Raw genomic sequence first — 15,385 nt, 5'->3', positions numbered from 1 at the left:
TCAAATATTTTTTTTGTGTGCCAGAGTTGGAACTGAAACTCAGGGCCTGGGTTACATTTTTGCTCAAGGTTGGTGCTCTACCACTTGAGCCACAGCTCCAATTCTGGCTTTTTAGTGGTTAGAGATGAGAGTCTCATGGACTTTCCTACTCAGACTGGCTTCAAATTATGATCCTCAGGTCTCAGCCTCAGGAATGCTAGGATGAGCCACCAGTACCGGGCTCAAATTGTATTTTTAATAGACTAGAAAACATTTCTTTTTAATACTGATAAAAGAAACTCATATTTGTAAAATAGTACATGAAAGAAATTCATAAAAGTACAAAAAATAAGGAAATATACCAATCTTACTATGAAGAGACTTCAGTATATGATTTAAATGTTTCAGGACATTTTTATGACTAAAAATAGGAATTAACTTTTATAAGAGAGTTGTTAAAACAATTAGGAACCTTTTCAACCCTCCCTCCTCTCTTCCTGATGGGAACATTTTCAAATTCATATAGACACAATTCTCATACACATATGTGAGCCTGAGAATTCTGTATACATTTTGTTGAGCAGTGTTTCCTTTGGCAGACTAGACATTGAGGCAGGACCACCTGATGCTTTTGTTTTTGCTGTTGCAAAGGAAAAGTACATAAACTTTAGCTTCATTCTCCAGATAGCTGTAAGAAAATAAGTAAATTAAGTGGCACCTATTCTATTCACAGCCCTGGGGAGTAAATATTTCCAGAATTAACATTTTTACTGCTACAGATAGATGAATTCAGATAATACAAATATAGATTATATATATGTAAAGAGTTCTGTAATACTAACTAGAGCACTGTGCTGATAGCAGAATTTTGTGAAATAACTGCTCTTCAATAATTGTTTAATATGAATAGTCTCACCAGACAATATAAAGAAAATGTCAAAATCATTTATATACATAAGAAAGTGACTGGAAGGTAAAGCACTTAATGTTTGTTTTTTTTTCTCTCTCTCAAGGACATGGAAGTATGTCAGACAATGCAGACCTTTTTGGATTACTGGGATAATTTGTATGGCAAGATGAAAAGAAAGAAAGCTTCCTGGGCTGACTGGATTGCAGAAGATTGGTATGTGATCAATGACTTTAATTTTGTTTATTATTCTCTCTTCAGACAATGGCAACAAGTAGAACAAGGAATAAAAATCACAGAGGGGTAACTAAGTTTGGTGGCACATGCCTGTAACCCTCAGTACACAGGGCAGGGAATAGATTTTTAAGAATTGTAGGTCAAACAAAGCCACACTAAAGATACCACACAGCCATGTTCATTGCAGCATTGTTTACCATAGCTAAGATATGGAACCAACCCAGATGTCCCTCAGAAAATGAATGGATCGAGAAGATGAATGGATCGAGATGTGGTATATATACCCAATGAAGTTGTGTCCATCAGAAAGAATGGCATTGCTCCATTCATAAAGAAATGGAAAGACCTGGAAAAACCTATATTAAGCATAGCAAGACAGTCCCAAAGAAATATAGGTTACATGTTTTCCCTCATTTGTATGTCTGTGACATTCTTATCAGGGAATCATAAGTGCCTAATCACTAAGTACATAGGACCGTATATAGTGAAACATATCAAAATGAACTCCAAGAATTGGAAACAAGAGGTTTTCTTTATGTCCTGTATGCAGTTATTTCTATTTTTGTGTTTTATTTTCTGTACCCTTCATCTTGTGTATATAAACTTACGTGATCTGTGGAAGGGAAAGGGGATTACAGAAACAGCAGAACAAAGGATGAACTAATGCAACAATGATTCTCACTTGCCACTATGTTGGAAATGAACTTTGCATCTTGGGTGGAGGGGAATGGGGACTGCTAAGTGGAAGAAAATGAGGGAGTGGGTAACAGTATTCAAAAATAAATGTACTCAGAGCTAGGCACTGGTGGCTCACACCTGTAGTCCTAGTTACACAGGAAGCTGAGATTTGAGGATTGCGGTTCAAAGCCAGCCCAGGCAGTAAATTGGTAAGACTTTTTTATCTCCAATTAACCACCAGAAAACTGGAAGTGGCACTGTGGGTCAAGTGTTAGAATGTTCGCCTTGAGCTGAAATGCTCAGGGACAGCGCCCAGGCCCAGAGATCAAGCCCTTTGACCTACAATAATTAACTAACTAAATAAATAAAATAAATGTACTCATTACCCAACTTTTGTAAGTGTAATCTCCCTGTTCATTACCTTCACAATAAATAAAAAAATATTAAGAAAAGAATTGTAGGTCAAAGCTAGCCAGGCAAAATACTTTAACAAGTAAGTCAGTTTTCATGGGATATGCTAGTAATGCCAGCTAGATTGCCATAGTAGGTAGACAGATCATGTCCCACAATCTTGTTATGAACAAGATTCTTTATTGTGTCAAGTACATTGTGCATTATTCATAAGTGAAGCATATTTTTCCAAAAATGGGGGTAGAATGTAGTTTATAGTAGTCTCTGTCTTCTTACTCAAAAATGAGATTTTGTGTCTCATAATAACAAAGTGAAATAAAATAATTATAATGACAAGAGGCTAAATCTGGATTTCTAAAACACTTAACTGGTGTGTATTCTAATACTTGGTTAAGTTTAACTGGTATTTTACATTTACTGAGGCTGAAATACTGTTCAATATAGTCTATTTCATGTTTGAGATGAGCTAAAGAGTATGGATAAGTTATGTTAGTCAAAAGAGCCTTAATAGACTTAAATAGGACAGGGAGCATGGAAAGGTTTTGTTCAGGGTTATACTCAGATAAAGTAATTTTGTAATTCAAGGCCAGATCCTTTTGCTTTTCAATAGGTTTTTAAAAAAAATATTAAGTCAAATTCATTAAATCTCCAAACACTTCATGTACTTATCGTTTCTATTCTGTTAGGCATTACATCCCTAAGAGCCAAACTTTGGCATCAAGTCACTGAAGCTTCTCCTAATAATTTCTCATTGTCGTGTTAGCCTAAATGTCATAGGAACTGCTTGCCATTTAGAATGAAAAGTTGGGAAGAAGGCCTGAAGTAGGAGGTCAGCTTCAAGTCTCATCTTGGAGGCTGCAGCATAGGACAAGACCTGAGTGCCAGGGAAAGAAGTGCGAAAGAATAACAGGAAAGTCAGAGTAAGGAAGTGAGAGGGCACAACACAGGCTTTGCCTTGCACATAGTCATCGGAAATAATTAGCCAGCTGTAGTTTCCAATGAAACAACAGGTCAGGTCTGTAACTTTTTTGAGTAAACATGACATTATTCTCCCTCAAACTGCATGATTCTTCTTGGGACACAGGCTACAACTAGTTTATTCATGGAATCTGAAATCCAACTTCCTTCTGGATCCCAGAGTCTTTATTTTATTGGCCAGAAGATGGAGCCATTATATAAATAATATTTCAAACATCCAGGCTGAAATAGAACCATATTTTCTTTCTCTACTAAATGATTATTAAAAAAAACATTTTATGAAAGACAAAGTCATGTCACATTTTGCTGTTAACTTTCTTTGTGCAGGAAAATAACATAGCATCAGACACCTAGTATTTCTGCTTTAGTGTGTAAATTCTTCAAGGATATACGTTAGGTAGAGTACAGAACTATGATTACTCTGAGGGTTACATCAGAGCACAGGAACATTTACCAAGCGGGTATCATTTGAGATGTTATTTAATTTAATTCTTGTGCAGTACCAGGGCTTGAAATCAGTGACGTTAGTCTTCCTTAGTTGTTTCACTCAAAACAGGTGCTCTACCACTTGAGTCACATGTCTTTACTTTCTTTCTTTCTTTCTTTCTTTCTTTCTTTCTTTCTTTCTTTCTTTCTTTCTTTCTTTCTTTCTTTCTTTCTTTCTTTCTTTCTTTCTTCCTTCCTTCCTTCCTCCCTTCCCTCCTTCCTTTCTTCTTTTTTTGAGATTTTTTTTTGAAAGTTCCTCCTCATTAATATAAAACTTCTAATATAATTTTTATCTTCATGATTTAATTTTGGTAAGCCATATCAGTATTCACAACTTTTTATTCCATTGAAATATAATTTTTATAGCATTGTTTAATGATCCTATACATTTCATTGGCATTTATTGTAAGATACCATTTGAATAGCTAGTTTTTATTAATTTTGATCTTCTTTCTACTTTTTGATTTTACACAAGGTTTATCAATCATATTTATGTCTTCCAAGAACTATTTGTTTCATTGACTCTGTATTCTTGTATTCATTTTATTAATTTCTGAACTAACTTTGATTGATTTTTAGACTACTAATTTGGGGTTTGGCTTATTTATGTTTCTAAAAGCTTGGGGTTCATGATTAGGTGATTATTTGGGATAGCTCTGTCTTTTGGGTGTAAGCACTGCCAACTCTAAACTTTCTTCTTAGCTATATTTGCTGTTCTCCAAAGTTGTGATGAATTTTGTTTTCATTTTCATTCATTTCTAGTAATTTTTTGTTTTCTCCCTTGTTCATTTCCTATACTGGTGGGTCATTCAATAGTTTATTTTGAGTATTTCTCCTAGGTTTTATTTCCTTTTTTCCCCTGTTGATTTCAATTTTCAGTACATATGGTTTGATAAAATATATAAGACTTCTTTTCTTTTCTTTCTTTTTTCTTTTTCTTTTCTTTTTTTTTTGGTTTCCTTTCTGGTACTGGGGCTTGAACTCAAGTCCCCATGTTGTTATTTGGCTATCTTTGTCCATGCTTGGTACTCTCCCATTTGAGTCATGTTTTCACTTTTAAGGTTTGTAGACTTATTCAGCTATAAGGGTCTCATGAATTTGTTTGCAATGTACTAACTATGAGTCTTAGATCTTAACCTCCCAAGTAGCTAGGATTGTAGATGTGAACCACCAGTGCGCAGCTTCTTCTTGTAATACTTTTTGTGATTTAAAAAAAATTATTGTAAAGATGCTGTATAGAACGGTTACAGTTACACGAGTAAGGTAATGAGTGCATTTCTTGTCGAGCATTTTTACCCCCTCCTTTGTTGCTCTCCTACTATCCTTTCCCTCTCCCACCTACCCCACTCCTCCCCCACTCCCTAAAGTTGTAAAGCCCATTTCCAACATGGTGTCTTGTGAGTATCATTGTTGTCATCCTATGTCCTTGTTTCAGCATTTTGTTATCCCCTTTCCCCTCCCCAAGTTAGATAAATGTAGATACAAGATAAAGGGTACTAAAATCAAATACAGTGACAACAGAGGATATACCATAGGGGAAGAATGTACAAAAGAAACAAAAAAATCACATAGTACATTAAAAACAACAACAACAAAGAAAAACCTCTTGTGTCCATATCTTGGGGTTCATTTCGTTTAGCACCATCTTATATGGTCAAATGTACATAGCTTTTGAGCTTTTCTGCTCATCTAACAATTTGTTTTTTTTCCTTCCCCTCCACAAAATATACCAACATCAAATACAGTGAAAACAGGGGTTATACCGTGATAGAGGGACATACAAAGCAACAAAGAAATTATCTTACAAATATATTAGAAACAATAGCAAGAAAGAAAAAAAACACTTGTGTCCTTATCTTGGGGTTCATTTCACCTAACATCAACTTATCTGACATTTTCTGCTTGTCTCACACATATACTAGTTATTGCAAATAAGGGAACCCATGGGACCTATCTTTCTTTGGGCCTCGCTTTCTTCACTTAATATAATTTTTTCCAAGTCTTTCCATTTCCTAACAAATGGGCCAATGTCATTCTTTCTGATGGAGGCATAGAATTCCATTGTATATATATACCACATTTTCTTGATCCATTCATCTACTGAGGGGCATCTGGGTTGGTTCCATATCTTAGTTATAGTGAATAATCTGAGATAAACATAGTTGTGCTGGTAGCTTTAGTATACCCTTGTTTGTGATCATTTGGATAAATGCCCAAAAGTGGGATTGCTGGGTCATAGGGGAGCTCTATGTGGAGTCTTTTGAGGAACCTCCATACTGCTTTCCAAAGTGCTAGAACAAGTTTGCACTCTCACCAACAATACAGTAAAGTTCCCTTTTGGCCACATCCCCTCCAGCATCTGCTGTTTTTCGATTTCTTGATTATAGCCATTCTAACTGAAATGAGGTGGAATCTCAATGTTGTTTTGATGTGCATTTCTCTTATGGCCAGAAAAGTTGAGCATTTCTTCGTGTCTACTGGCCATTCTTATTTCCTCTTCAGAGAAGGCTCTCTTTAAGTCTTTAGCCCACTTATTAATGGGGCCGTTGTTTCTTTGAGGATTTGTTTTTGGGTGACATAATTTTTTGGGTTCTAAGTATATTTTAATTAGGAGGCCATTGTCTGTTGTATAGTTAGTGAAGATCTTCTCCCAGTCTGTGGGCTTTGCCATGCAGAAGCTCTGAAGTTTCATGCAATCCCATTTGTCCAATCTTTTTTTTTTTTTTTTTGATTTGTTGAGTTTCTTGGTCTCTATTAAGAAAATTTTGGCCTGTGCCAAGGAGCCCTAGAGTTTCTCCTATTATTTCCTGTAGTATTTTCAGGGCGTCTGCTTTTACTTAGAGATTTTTGATCCATTTGGAATTGATTCTGGTGCAGGGTGATATATACAGATCTAATTTTAGTTTTCTACAGGTGTTTAATCAGATTTTCCAGCAAAATCGTCCATATTTTGTTAGTTTTGACAATTTTTTAAATTTTACAACAATTTATGCTTAATTCTGCAGGATTGCAATAATTTTAAAATGCATTGTGATTACTTACTGGTAATAATAGGGCTGATGGCAGTTAACTAGATCATTGGTTAGAATTTGGGACAAAACTGCTACATTGACCTTCATCTCATCCAGAGTGCTCAAGGCCAGTATGATCAATGGATCAGGAATGCAATTGTCTTTGATTCTGAATTCCTTTCCATTGCCTCTCTTGGTGAATGTGAAAATGGCCACCTGGGTTTTCCCACTTCAGGAAGGGCTTTGTGATGTACCTACATTGGCTAATTATTGACCACATGAACATTCCATTCATTAGTCGGATCAAGCTATTGATTAATTTTTAGACTACAGATAAAAATGTGAAATATTTTGTGTGGAAACCATATCTGTCTTGTACATTATAAATATATTTTTTATTATGTTTTAGTAATGAGGGTGGGAGGAGAGCTAACAGGGCCCTAGGCACAATTCATGAAAGCAGTTGTGACAACCTCCAGTTGTTTTACTTCATTTCAAAGCTATTTCCTGCATGGAAATGCCCACCCCGCAGGCCTAATCTCTGCCCAGTAGGTGAGGCACCTCCCACTTCCAGCCTCCACTATAAAAGGGGCCTCCAAAGAGCCAGACGGCGCCATTTTCCCCCTTTCCTCATGAGAACTTGGCCTTGTCAGCTCTGCTGGCAATAAATCTTTCCTTCTACTTAACTTCTGCCCGTGTAGTCTTTTGGATTACTTTCTTTGGGTTACTTCCTACCCAGGTTTACATTTTCTCCTTCATTTCCAACCACAAGGAAAGATTTCTTTCAGAACACCTGTACATTTCACCTGTGGATGTCTATGACTTCATCCTCAGTATGTTCTCAAAGCTCTGCTGACAAAAGACTCCATTAGTGGGTTTTTCTACTAATAATTTTTTTGAAGCATTATTTTCCCAACACAAAAGAACTTTTTTCTGCCTCAGTATAATGAAAACTGAAATCCAATGTGTATTCAATAGTCAATAGACAAATTTTATTTTTAATTTCCACTTGAAGAGTTACACTTCATATAAAAATTTACAGTATAAAAAAGTTGCTTGATGGCATATTATGATGTAATGCTAATTGCCTGCAGGAAAGGTAAATATGCCAGTATTGAAACCTAATCTTTAGCTGTCATCTTATGGATATGAACAAATGTTCACCAAGCATGTATTTTGCATTTTGTTGCATTGTACACTGCCACTAATAAGCCAAAGAATCAACATATATTAGGTGCTTGTTCTTCTCGAAACCACAAACTAAGAGTGATAAATTATTAATATAATTTAGTATTTGCTAATTTTACTACACCCTTTTGTTATGTATATACAGGGAAGTCATAGGGGTTATATAGTGTTTGAGTAAAGTTTAAAACCATATATTTTATGATAAAGGGCCTTTAACTTAAGATGGCCAAGGCACTGATATTATATATTGCTGTAAAGAGAATTATGAGTTTTATTTTTCTGATAGTAAAAGTTAGTTAATAAAGACTTGTTTCCAATAACTTGAAAAAAAAAGGAGCATATTTTGTGTGTAATGAATCATAGTCATGAATAGTACATTACCAGGAAAGAAACCCCCACCCATTTTTTGTATTTCTAATAGGACTAAGATTGGCCTTTGCTTTCCCTATCAGTCTTCTGTGAGATGGATCCCAGCCTCCCCCTCCAGTGTCCTTCTCATTTAAATTCCAGTTTGAAAGACAATGTGATTGATTAGATAGCATTGTATATCAGCCATTTTCATCTATATGGATGTCTTAGCATGGCACCATTACAATACATATAGTATATTCATGTTCTAATTCTTTGTAACAATTGATCACAAATTTAGCAGTTTAAACAATACAAATTTATTTTGTAAGACAGATGAAGTGGTATAGTTACTTGTGTTTTCTATGTCTCTTCTCCATGGTAAATTTCTTATTTCAATATTTTGGATAAATGTAGTTTATCAGGTTTTTTTTTTTTACTTTTTCTAATAAGAAAAGATGAAGTTTTTAAGAATAGCCTAAATGCAGCAGAAAAATACATACTTAAGTATCTTAATGGACAGAAAGGAGGTGAAGATATTTAAACATATTAAGAAAGTAATATTTGTTCTTGATGTTGGAGGTAGTCCAACAATGGAGGTTCAGCCATAAGAAACCTACAGACCTCTAGCCATCTAATCTTTGATAAGGGAGCTAAAATAATAGAATGGAAGAAAGACAGCCTCTTCAGTAAATGGTGCTGGCAAAACTGGTTAACTACTTGTAGAAAACTAAAGCTAGATCCTTATATATCACCCTGCACCAGAATCAACTCCAAATGGATCAAAGACCTAGGAGTCAAAGCAGACACCCTGAAAACATTACAGGATGGAACAGGAGAAACCCTAGGTCTGCTTGGCACAGGTCAAAATTTTCTTAATAGAGATCCAGAAACACAATAAATCAATGAAAGGTTGGACAAATGGGATTAAATGAAATTGCAGAGCTTCTGCATGGCAAAGGACATAGCTTGCAAGATCAATAGAAAGCCTACGGATTGGGAGAAGATCTTGACTAGCCATACAACAGACAAGGGTCTCATATCTAAAATATACCTGGAACTTAAAAAATTAAATCCCCACAAAACAAATCTTCAAAGAAACAACTGCCCAATAAATAAGTGGGCTAAAGACTTAAAGAGAAACTTCTCTGAAGAGGCAAGAAGGATGGCCAATAGACATATGAAGAAATGTTCAACCTCTCTAGCCATAAAAGAAATGCAACTCAAAACAACATTGAGATACCACCTCATCCCAGTTAGAATGGCTATAGGCAAGAACTCTAATAACAACAGATGCTGGAGGAGATGTGGACAGAAGGGAACCTTACTGCATTGTTGATGAGAGTGTAAACTTGTTCAAGTACTTTGGAAAGCAGTATGGAGGTTCCTCAAAAGACTCCACATAGAGCTCCCCTATGACCCAGAAATCTCACTTTTGGGCATTTACCCAAATGATCACAAACAAGACCATACTAAAGCTACCAGTACGACTATGTTTATTGCAGCATTATTTACCATAGCTAAGATATGGAACCAACCCAGATCCCCTCAGTAGATGAATGGATCAAGTAAATGTGGTATATATATATACAATGGAATTCTATGCCTCCATCAGAAAGAATGACATCCCCCCATTTGTTAGGAAATGGAAAGACTTGGAAAAAATTATATTAAGTGAAGAAAGCCAGGCCCAAAGAAACATGGGTCCCATGGTTTCCCTTATTTGCAATAACTAGTATATGTCTGAGACAAGCAGAAAAGGTCAGAAAAGTTGATACTAGGGGAATGAACCCCAAGATAAGTATTCAAAAATTTTTTTGTTTTTTTTTTCCTTTCATACAATTGTTTCTAACATATTTATAAGATTATTTCTTTGTTGCTTTGTATGTCCCTCCCCCACGGTCTAACTCATGCTTTCACTGTATTTGATGTTGGTGTAATTTGTGGAGGGGAGGGGAAAAAACGAATTGTTTAACTAGGGATACAGGTGGACCCATTGCAACGAGATGTACAAGTCGTTATGTCGAAAAATGAACTTTACAACTTTGGTGGGAGTTAGAGGGAGGATCGGGTGGGGGGAGGAGGGGAGTATGGGAAGGCATGGGAAGGAGAAACAAAGAGGAGGCAACAATGCTTGATAAGAAATGTACTCGTTATCTTGCCCATGTAATTGTAACTCCTCTATATGGTATTCTCACAATAAAAAAAAAAGAATGTTTTTCTTTAAAGTAGCACAGGGAAATCAGGTTAAGTAAAGATATCTAGAAATAAATATAACTTAATGGGAAATGAGTTTTTGTATTAATAACTATAGTGTCCACAAATTATATTTCATATATCATAGAAAATAGAAGTTAATCATTATAGTATAATAATAATTACAGTAAAATAATTTAATTATTATAGTATTTTAGAGAACTATAGTTTATAAGAATAATAGAAGTACAGTAACTTGAAAATTGTTTTGTAGGAATAAAACCAAATCTAGGATATACCAACAAATATTACATCTGAAAGACAAATAGTATTTTTCTCAATCCTGCCATATTTTCAAAATGTTTCAGAAGCACTGAACATTTTTACATACTTACAATCTGTAGTTTATACGTAATGTTTCAGCTATTTGTAAAATATTTAACGACGTTCAAGCTAAAGCACATGATTCAGACATTACATGTCTCACACATCTTTTAGAATTAGTATTTTTCTCAGACAGATCAATTGCTTATGTAGGTATGGAATTCTGAGAATAGAAAATAGTGGTGAGTGTAGCACATTGCCTCTATTGCTTGGTTAAAAAAAAAAGTATTCATATTTTTTCTCTTGTGTTCTTCAAATGCCACTGCAACAAAGATCTGCTCTGCTCTAGCTAGTCTGTTGTTTCTTCTTCTCTTGAAAGAGATTGCCATGGCCCTGCAGTTCATTTTGTCTGAGTTATGACAAAAGTGTTGTCTGCAGCATGGGAGAATTTAACTCTTCTGCTGTCGGAAGTTTGTTTCACATCAGTTATTCTGTTGAGATGGATTATAGTGTCATTTTGTGATAACAATTTTATCTCTCAGTGTGACAGTCACAGCAATTATTAGAGAAGTTATTTGATTAAATAAACCTTTTTATATGCTAAATATTTTATTGACCCTTAAGAGGGAAAATGACCTAACATGTCATAATTATTTCTGGCATATATTACTTTAAAACCACCAACAGAACTTGATCAGAGGATTGCTTGAACTACTTACCTAACTATAAAAACAACCATGTATACATTTTTTTTGGGGGGGTCCGGTCGTGGGGCTTGAACTCTGGGCCTGGGTGCTGTCCCTCAGCTCTTCAGCTCAAGGCTAGCACTCTACCACTTGAGCCACAGTGCCACTTCTGGCTTTTTCCTTTTTGCTTATGTGGTGCTGAGGAATCGAACCCAGGAATCGAACCAGGGCCTCAGGCATGCAAGGCAAGCACTCTACCACTGAGCCACCTTCCCAGCCCCCCATGTATACATTTTTTTGAATAAGGAAAACTCTTGTAAATGTGTATGTTCCCTGATTTTAACATAGTGTTTGAAGTCACAAATCTCAAAAGTACCAAAGTTTGTGACTATTTTAGTGTATGTATATTCCACAATACTCAATGTTTGCTCCCTACAGGTGGATGGCATGAGTCTTCAGGGTGCTATGTTTATACACAGACAAAGGAAATAGAGAAAAACTTTCTAAGTATCTCACTTTATGTAGATTTCATTGTGCTCCAGGACAAGACAAAGGTAGCACAGGCTCCACACATCTCTAGTAGCAGACTGACTGGCACACCACCATTACTAGTACTAATTCTTGATTTTGTGTTATCAGGACTTACGCTAATAGCTTCCTGTGCATTTACTTGTTCTTGCTTTTTATCAAAGTGGGAATTACGACATTTACAAACAAAAAAGTTCAAGCCAAATATTTTGATTAGCATATTTAATTAGTGTATTTAGAAAATTCAGATGAGTATAGTTTAATTGTGATCCAAATATAGTTCCGGCACAAGACCACAAGCTCTTAGTGGTTAGGTGTGCTGTGTAGCCTTTCTATACTATCCCAACCTTATTTACAAGTTAACAACATCTTGCTCTATTGCTAAATGCTTGGGCATTTTCACTTCTTGTCTCAATTTGGTCTTTCCACACAGAACCTGTTGTGAATTTCAATAAATTGTTTTGAAATCATTTTTTTCTGGTATTAGGGTTTGAACTTGGTCTTGTGCTTGCTTTGCCTGCTCTACTGATGCACTACTACTTGAGACACATCTTCAGTTCAACTTTTTGCTTGCCAATTCAAGATGGAGTCTCTTGGACTTTTCTGCCCTGGGTAGCTTCAAACTGTAATCTTCTGGATCTCAAGCTTTTGAGTATCTAGGATTACTGGCATGAACCATTGGCGCCTGGCAGAACTCTATACTCTTTGTCTTTATTTTTATCTAGGAACACTCCTCAGAGGGAATATTGGAAGATGTTCGTGTTTCAGAAAGACAAATAAAACTAGAAAGGAAAAAAGAGAGAGAAAGAGAGAAAGGAAGAAAGAAGAAAGAAAAAAGGAAGAAAAGGAAATAAAGAAGCTATAGTTGCTATTAGTCATTCAGTGAACTGTTTAGGTCATTGAGAAAATACATGCAAACATGATTTTATCTTATAACTTTAATTTTAGATTGTATTACAACATGTAAGTCTCAAATATAACTACAATATAATTTTTGACAAACAAACATTTTGAGCATTTATAGATCTATGAACAAATTATATGTAAACAGCATTGTTATATTCATGGCTATTTGCTTATTTTTTATTTGCTTATTTTTAAGAAGCAATTATTGTTTTGCTTAAGAATAGTATAACATAAAGAATCACAGATTTATGTTTTAAAGTGGATAGTTTCTACACACAGATCCTGAACCCAGGTCAGTTACTGAGCCATCCTAATTTAAATGACTCTGTTTTAATTATTTCCATTAACATTTCTCTGAAATCACTATTGCAATACATTGTTTTTATTTACAGATGCAGTTATTTTCAGTCTTTTAAATAAAGTTATCAAAATTCTATAAAAAGCTTGCTAAACATTTTGGGTTGCTATTTTTGACAGTATTTATAAACAGACTAGAATGTCACTTGTACCTTCACGGAACTATAATAAAGAGATTAAATGAGATTCTCCTGTTTTTATTCAAATTATATCTAAGGATTTGCATTTAAATCTGTGTTGTCAGTTATTCTAACTTATATTTTGCAGTATAACCACCATATTGTGTCACTGGGTAAAATAAATTCAGTGATTACATATGATTAGTACATTTTTATTACTGTGGCATCCGAAGTGTGATAATTTAATTGTAAAACTGTAACCTGCATAAAAGTCTAATTTTACTTCAAGCTTTAGTTTTACTTCAATGAACTCTTAGTGCCAAATATAATTTTTAATGGAAACTCTCATGAGCATTGATTTCTGGGACAAGCATGTATATACAAAACTTAATCATGTGATGTGTTTAAAATTATAGTTCACCATATAGGCCAGCATGACATAGAAAAAGAGTAACTTTGTAATTCATTTCGGAAATACTAAGAAAAATCCATGTCAAGGAACAAGTCACCAGTATATTTTTAATTGGCATAAAAACCAGGCAAGGTAAAAACATTGATAGTAAATCACAGATAAACCTGCCCACCAAATATCTTTTTCATAGGGCATAATATAAAATTTACAATGCTGTTATATTTATCCATGTGTAAAATCATTAAAATAAATGTAAGGGGATATTACTTTATTAACTGAATGCATTAAAATTTCTACAAATGTAAGATATTTTGTGTGGGTCACTAGTTGCATTATCGAACCCTATTTTCAACAGGCTCAGTGGGTATGTGGTGCAATGCTCAATGTAGTCGTATAAACACTACATGGTATATCTCATTAAATTCAAAAGTGTTCAAATAGCCCCAGATGAATGATTAAACATAGCTATAAAATATCTTTGGTGCTAGGTTGAATTTCATATGTACTTTAGTACAAATGTCTAGAAGTAAGAATCTCCTGTATAGATGTTGAAAATATATCACAATTTAAAAACACTCTAGACATAAAGTTTTAGGTAAATATCCCTTTCTTGGTTTTGTCTTTTTCACAGCTGTATTTCTTAGTCTTTCCTTCTGTTTATATACCATCTTTCACTATCTCTTCAACATTCGAGGTATGTTCAAACTTACATAGAAAATGGACCAGAAAAATAAAGAATATGCATTTTAATTACACATAAATATAATTCATGTCACTTTTAACTTAAAAAGAAAATGAATGAAGTATGCTTATATATTTGCTCTAAAAGTCCATCATAAATTTCAACAAAACCAATACTTTCTACTTATGTAACTCAATTTTTGCCTACACATGGATAACTTGATTGAGGAAAGGTTTCATATTCCTGTAATAAACTCAGAGAATACATCAGAGCCATTTGTCTTCAGTGGCTATTGAAAAGCACTTCCTTACAAAAGAAAAATGATTAAATTTGTGGTAGGATGAATACAAGAAGAGCAAAATGAATATGTGCTTTTAACATTGTAAACCATAGCCACTATATTGATGAATGCAAAATATACTTCATATCATAGACTACTGAAGAGAAAGTGGTGAAATCCAAAAGGAATACTTCTACAGTTAGTGGCAAGAGCACTGCTATTTGCTATTTAATTTATTAAAAACACCTGTGAAGCAGGTGTTGGAAAGCCTGCCATATACCATGGCATGGAAGGCTGCCAAACACATTTAGGACACTATACAAATGATGTAGTAAATACTGTGCCCAAGTCATTATCTGTTCAAACATGTTCTATGGTATCAAATAGCCAACTATCTATCCGGAAACATTGTACTAATGGGCCGCATTGGATTTGTTTCAAGATAAAGGATGACTACACAAAACTGCAGAAAGAAAAAGATGAACGTAGGACAAAAGATATTAGGAATCTGGCCATTATCAGCACATCAGGGCAACAAGTCCAGTGTTGCATTGAATAAATAATAGTAAATAGAGAAGCTTAATTGGTTTTTCCCTTAATTATCTTTTTCTTTTAACTTTAAGGAATGTGATGTATACTTAGAATAACTTTCACGATCTGTGGTTAATATGT

Source organism: Dipodomys spectabilis, unplaced genomic scaffold (genome assembly GCF_019054845.1).
Source record: "Dipodomys spectabilis isolate Male_0828 unplaced genomic scaffold, ASM1905484v1 ptg000174l, whole genome shotgun sequence".
Lineage (NCBI taxonomy): Eukaryota > Metazoa > Chordata > Mammalia > Rodentia > Heteromyidae > Dipodomys > Dipodomys spectabilis.
This window is presented reverse-complemented; position numbering follows the sequence as displayed.